Consider the following 7,517-nt stretch of genomic DNA (forward strand, 5'->3'; position numbering starts at 1 on the left):
AAAGTAAGGGTTTCAAAATAGGGCTCGAAGAAAGATCTTGAGTTTAGGATAAGTATCGTTTTTTGTTTTTTTTTAAAAAGTGGCTCAAACACAGGCTTGGTTTTCTAATTATGGTCCAAAACTAACAAACGTCTTCTAAAAAATCAACTTGGTGACCGAAGACGGATTTGCCGGAACTTTCTTGATGACGAACGACGGGCGGGCATCCCCGTCTCCGCTTCTGCAGCCTGATCGGCGCTGGCACGGCACGGAAATAGTGGCCAACGCTCGGCGATTATAGACTGCGGCCTTCCGTAGTCGCTCTGATGTGGTCGGACCAATGACATCGTAAGCGGACTGGCGTGCATGCTCACAGAGTCAGTCCACCTTTTTTTTCCATTTGCGAGCGTTTTGGGATAATGGGGAAGGCAGCTGACGACAAACACGGCCGCAGACTTTCGTCTGTTCTTTGTCGCGATGTTCTTTGAGACTGGTGACCGCTCTTCTTATTGTCTATTGTCTGGTGACCAGTCCATTGTATAGAGAACAGTCTAGAACCGCGGAGTTTCCCGTTTTTAGAGGCTTTTTCACTTTCAGTTCTTCTGCTTGTACATTTTTCTATGGTGTTGCATTAGTGCCAGAATTCTGTCTGGTTGCCCAATGACACATCGTCTACGCATGTGCCATGATTTGCTGTCAGTCCTCGCGTCGATGTCGGCTGCTATTGTATATGCGCCTGTGTACTATAAGGTTCCATAAATGCCAAAACTTTCGTCCCTGCAGCCAATGTCATGCTTTGGTGGCTTCTTTAATCAATCATATAAACCAGGGGTCGGCCACCTATGGCACGCGTGCCAGCAGTGGCACGCGAGGGGTTAACCAGTGGCACGCGAGCGCGCGGCACAGTAATAATGATTTTTTGTAAAAAAGACATTTTCGATGTTTAGCGGCTTTACAGTGAGCGTGTGTCGGCACGGTGCCTCGCAAAGGAGGAGAGATCTGTTTTAACCCTCCCACAGAAACATCAGCGCGAGATAAATGAACGAATCACGACAGCCAAATCATGACGGCTCCTCGAGCGGAAAAATCTCGTTCTTCCCAGCCAGCGTGGACAGACGAATGAGGCTTTGTGCAAAAAATGACCGTGCTGTTTGTGCATTATGCCTCGAGAGCGTTGTACCTCGCACGTCAAGTGTTAAACGTATTACGAGACGAAATATGAACATGAATTTAAGGACGAGTCTGAAAAGGCGGATACATTAAAAGGCGCTGTGTCCAGGTACAATGTAGTACCTAAATCCGACTCCCCTTCAAATTTTAGTTATCCCTTTAATCAGTATATTACCAGCAATAATTCAATGCAGAAAATGAATTAATAATTTGAATAAGAAAATTCTTCTTAATTATATTTGCATGTACTTTTTTCCTTCTACAGTGAACGTCGCTTTCATTTTTAACTTTTTTTCATAATAAACCTCATTCATGTCGAGCAACTCAGGATCTCACAACAAAATGTTCATTAACAATACATATGATATAACGAAACACGTGTACAATATAACATGTTAAACTACATAAATAAAAAAAATATGGTGTAAGATTATTTTGTATTTTGTAAGGGAAAATATGACATGGAGCCCTGGAGCTTGACAGGTATGAGAGAGAAACACTTCACACACAGCAAGACTTGCAGATGCGAAGAAAAACGTGTAATTTAGGACAAAGAAAGAATGTTGGCACTATTGGAACTCCACACAATTTTACTGTGCGATTTTCTATAAGAACTATGAGGCCTGTGTTTGTGTGTTTGTGTGTCTGTGTGTGCGCCCAGGCTAACAAACCTCACAGCTGCAGTTTTTTTTCTTAAAATACATACGCGACCTCATCAAAGGGTCTTTGACCAAATGCACTCAGTCTCCGAGGTCAGAATGTGTCTTACTGTCCTTGTGTTTACGCATGAGTTTGTGTTTCTTTAAGGACATGTTTATGCAGTGCAAAAGGCACAAAGTTCAACAGGAGCTGGTTTGTTTTTTTCAGCGTTCGATCCCCCTGCTGTTTTCTTTGCGAAACCGACCAACCAGGTGAACGGATAAAAAATCATTCCCGAGATTGACAAAAGAGGGATTAATGTAAACATATATGCATATTTATACACAGTATATAGAGGATTGAGCCTTTCTTACCCTTGATTCCTCCCTAAGAATAAGAAATTACTTTCTGCTTGCCACAAAATTACTCGCAAAAGAAATATATATGCCGCTAGATAAGTTCTGCGTTTCACTGTTGTTTATTCTTCCTCGTCTGCCACAACCACTTCTCCAGCTCATTGCAGAAGATTCTGACTTTAAAGTAAAGGATCAAATTTAGGAGGAGGACGGATAGCCAAATTGAGCCTGTTGTACCATTGTTTTCAACAAATCAATACTATTTGTTTATTGTGGGGCAACAAAACCCTACGCAAGAAAACGCCTGTAGAGGAATTGGAGCCACTAGGCTGGACTTGGCCAAGACCCACCACAGGAAATGGTGCCTCTATGACCCACATGGTTAGGGGATCTGTGAACCGTGATATGCATAATTACTAATAAAGATAGATACAACATTTCACAATGCAATCGGAAAATAAATATTACATTTAAATATAATAATATTTGGTAATGTGTGGAAGAGATCTGTAAAAACACACATATCCAATGAATTGAACACATTGTCTACTTTAATTCACTGGCTGTTTTCTGTTATTGCTTTTGTTGCATACTTTGACCACAAGGGGCAGTATAACACATTTGCACAGTTGTTTGGGGTGTTTAAGAAAGGTTTTGGTCCATTGATTTTACAATAAATGTTAAGCATGTGATTTATTTTGAATTTTTGAGTTATGTATGTGCTTTCGCAGTATTTTTTTGTATTTCTTCTGTGAATCCTGGATGTCAGGGATGTCAAACTCAGTTTGGCTCTGGGGCCAGATCCAGGTTCTCAGGCAGGCCGGATCCGAAAAAAAAATGTAGACTCCAATTATCATAGTTTGTTTTAGTATTATGCTTTATCTTTCAGCCTACGTTAGTAACCTACGCAACATAATAAAATCGCGGATGACAAGGGATTGTTTTCTAAGCATAACACACTTATCTACAAAAAAATTGGAATTCTTTTTGTATGTTTAGCATTGAACGTGTTTACTGCTGTATTTTATCAGTTGAGTGAATGCAGTTTTAAACCTGAACCAACTCACCACGCTATATAAACACAACACTGCCCTCTGGCGGCCGGAGAGAGCATCTGGTTTGCGTGTATTTAAAAGTCATACATTTTATCAAAATGATCTATTTCAACATATTGTTCTCAGATATTTATGGCGGGTCAGATTAAATCATTCAACAGGCCGTATCTGGCCCGCCAGCCGCAATTTTGACATAGTTGCAGCACGGGAACGCACTGAAGAAGATGCAAAACCATCCGAAAAATGCAAAAAGCAATTCTCCCTCTACACTACACTACATGTATAATCAAACATTTTTGAAAAAGCACCAGGGAGCCACCAGGGGGTGCCAAAGTGGTGCATATGGCTCCAGAGCTGCTTGTTGCTGACCCCTGGCCTAACTTAATCAAAAAAGCTTTTAGTTTAAAAAAAATGTATTTATTACTGTATTTTTAATGTTTTTTCCTCATCATTTGAATTTTGATTAATGACCTACTGTGAATATTTAGCGACAGGATGCACAGACATGATGTCACTCTTAACGTATTTTGTTTGATCTTAAAGAAACAAAAAGCTTGTGAGCTCATCCGAGTGTGCCTGTCGAGCATCACGCTAATTAAAAGCGCTGATCTGCTTTGGCTCACTTTTTACGCTCTTCTTCTCTTGGATACGTTTCGTAAAGCGATAAATGATCAAGAGTCGTTGGGGTATGGTATTTATCCTCTGCAGAGAACAACTCATTTTACAGATCAGGTAGAGCATTATGGTCATTAACCCATTAAATGCCAGATGTTTCTCTAGCTTTTTTTTTGCCATTTTAACTCATTTTTAAAGGTCCATGGAAAATGTTGTTCTGTAACAAATGCACATAGTGTCAGAGACCAGAAACGGAGACAGGACCCACTCGCATAGCATTACTCACAGTTTTAATGGGAAAAGGCAAAAGGAGCGCACACTCGATCCAGAGATCGTGGGTCGCGGGGAGTACGTTGCTCAGCCGCGGAAGTAGGACTTCCGTGGCGAGCGATGGCGGTGTCGGGAACGGGAAAAGTCGAAATCAAACAGATCTGAGCGGGAGGAAAACAGGGGCAAAAACACAGGACAAGTGAAAAAAATGGCTTGCTTTGTAAAAACGGAGATTCGCAGACGGACCGACAAAAGGTGACTGATAGCGTTTAAATACTGACAGGGAGCCAATCTGTCAACGAGCTTCAGCTGGCGCCCACGGGCGGGGCCAATTGGGCGCCATGGCAACCGTGACAGAAGCTGGTGCCACACGGCGGAGGGCCAATTAGTAAACAACAGTTTCTTGTTAAGTTTCTTAAAAATCTAATTAAAAAAATCTAAACAAAAAAACTTATGAAAAAAACAGCCTTTTGCAAGTACAGTATGCATTTCAACCGGAATTTTCACGTTGTTGTTTTTTTTTTTTGCTTTTGTGATACTTCCAAAATCTAAATAATGATGTAAAATAAACACAAAGACACCTTGCTTGCAAAATAAAATGTCATTGCAAGATTACTGAACTTATGCATGAACGATGCATGAACTTTCAGCGCCTGATGTTTCCGGTGACGTGACCACATACTTTCGGTTACCAAGGCGATCGCGTTCCTGCGGACATGCACGAAACGTCATCCCTCTCTGCCCCGACCTTTTTCAGAAAGAAGAAAACTCTTTTAAAGCGTTAACTTTTTGTACTTATCCATATTTTTGCTACTCTCACCGCACTGCTTCCCTAGGCCCACTCGCCATATGGGGCCGCCTACACACTCTTAATTGCTGAGTAGAGGTGAGGGCTTCCTGGATGTGTGGACAAAGATCTGTTCAAAGCCACTCCCGCCTAAAGGTGACTTATTATACCAAAATCACTCCTGGAGGCTTGATTGTTACTGATGAGCTGGGCCAAACACTTTGGCACTGAATGAGTGAAAGGGACGCATATATGAACCCCAAAAAATAGTTTGAACTTGATTTTGCACGATGATGCAACAATAAAGACTTTTGAGCCTTTTTTCTGTGTTGCGATGTGTACGCACGAAACATCCTGGCAGCAGGAAGACTTTTCCAGGTGCAGGGAAGTTAGCGGTGCCAAAGGAACTCGGCTGCTGCTTTTATCATCTGGCCGCGGAAGCTTTACGCTTTTCAAACGCTTGAGACGGTACTCGGCGTGCACAAGCCAAGAGGAAGACCATTGAATTTAGCTTGAGATTTGTTTTACTTGTTTTTTCTTGCTTCTTGTTTTTTCTTTTATGGTTTTTCACTTGATATGTTCAAGCCACTTCCTCTTTTTTAGATTTTGTATGCCGCTTTGGATAGTTATTCATTTGTTGCTCATTATTTGCTTATTGTGTCTATCAAGTAGCTCTTTACTGGTTTTTAGAGGGTTCTGTACTGGTTTGGATGACTCCTTGAATGTTTTTGGACTTATATTTGGTTGATTTTTGACTTTTTGAGTTTGTAAATGTTAGTTAACTGTTTTGTTTTATCACTTTAGGAGCCGTTTGCTGCTGGTTACCTGATTGGTTCCCCCTCCTATTTAAGCTCAGTGCTTTAACTTGTCCTTTGTCAGTCCGTCAGCGAACCTCTGTTTACACAAGGCAAGCATTTTGACGCTGACTCCTATCGGCCCCATTGTCAGAGATAGTCATTATTAAGACTCTTTGGTGGCTGTATTTACACAGATAAAATACATATATTGCAGCAGCAAAAGTACTCACGGCTTCCATGTTGGTTGAAAGAGAAAGAGAGAACTCCCAAAGGGCGGGCGTGGTTTATTATACGTCAGTGAAAACAGCACACACATGAGCACGACTTCACAACAAAAGAATATAAGATTGATAAACGTACAAGAGATATAATTAGACTGATTATTGAAACGTTGTTTTATGTGTGTGTGTGTGAAAGATTGTTTTTGTATTTAGGAATATAAAAACAAGTTATTTTCACTAGACTGAATTTCTGAGAGATTTACATCCAAAACGGCCACCTTGACACCCATTTTGTCACACGTTTTCCTCTCGTCTGTTCCTGATTTCCCCGTTTGTCTCCGGCCACGACCCGTTTTTTTACCCCGACCACGTTCTGATCTCCCAAACCGGCTAACGACCCGTTTTTTGACCCCGACCACGTTCTGATCTCCCGTCCCGGCTAACGACCTGTTTTTCCTGTCTAACCACGCTACGATCTACCGCTCCGGAAGATCCACTTCCGCATTACGAACACGCTCGGATCCCGTGAGCGGCTCGCTTCCCTCCTCCAGTGAGCACCGGATCGCTGGCACTGATTTTTCCTCTATATCTCAAACTCAAACTTGTGAGTAACGTTACACATCTGGGTCCTCCTTCGGTACTGGTCTTGACAGTTAATGAGTACTTTAGCAGGTTTTTGAGAACAATAATTTGATGCAGTTCTTACCTAGCTTTACGATTTCACTTGTAGTGTGTTATAGACTTATTTATTACTGTTCTTTGTTTTGTTAAGGGTAGCATTATGGTCATTCGTCACAGGTTTTCTTTACGATCTTCTGCGGTTCATTTCTAAATCTAAATTGGTTCCTGACTATTTCAGCAGGTTTGTGACAACTATATTTTGATGCAGTTTTTACCCTGAATATTTTCAGTTTTGTCTGCGATGATCCTTAAAGATGCAATCTGTAGATTGTTTGTTTTGGCTCAAGACTGCCATCTCTGGTCTGAATCATAACTGCACCCTCTTCGATTAATTCTGTTGGTTTTTCAATCATTTTAAACAGTGTTTGTCTGTTTTTGTTGATCCTTATCGCTGCACTCCAAAGGTCATTATGTTTTACTCATGACTGCCATCTCTGGCCTGAATCATAACTGCATCCTCTTCAACAAAGACAATTTAGAATAGACTTTTCCCAAATTCTGAATTTTGGTCTTCTAGGGCCAAAGTCTTAATAAGTCAAATTAGGGTTTGGAGTTCAGGTTTAGCGTTACAGACAGAATTGGTGTGAGATTTTTGAGTTAAAAACCCAGCAGGAGGTTCCATGTGGCTTCAAAGTAGGGTTTCAAATGAGGGCTTTCGATGTGTTTAATGCTCTGGTTTCAAAGTAGGATTTCAGGTTTTCGGGTCCACGTGTTAACTTCAAGCTAATTTTGTGTCTTACAAATATTTTGTCAACGGTGGTGTTTACAGAAGCCCATGGATGAAATTTTTAGAATTATACAGCCAAATTGGAATTAAAAATATATATATATATTATAGTGGGCAGCACGGCGGCGCAATTCATGTCTTAAGAACCTCCTGCGTGGGTTCAAATCCAGCTCCAGACTTCCTGTGCGGAGTTTGTATGTTCTCCCCGTGCTTGCGTGGG

The sequence above is a fragment of the Urocampus carinirostris genome, chromosome 17, assembly GCF_059441175.1.
Source record: "Urocampus carinirostris isolate Australia breed hairy pipefish chromosome 17, RoL_Ucar_1.0, whole genome shotgun sequence".
NCBI classification, from domain to species: Eukaryota; Metazoa; Chordata; class Actinopteri; order Syngnathiformes; family Syngnathidae; genus Urocampus; species Urocampus carinirostris.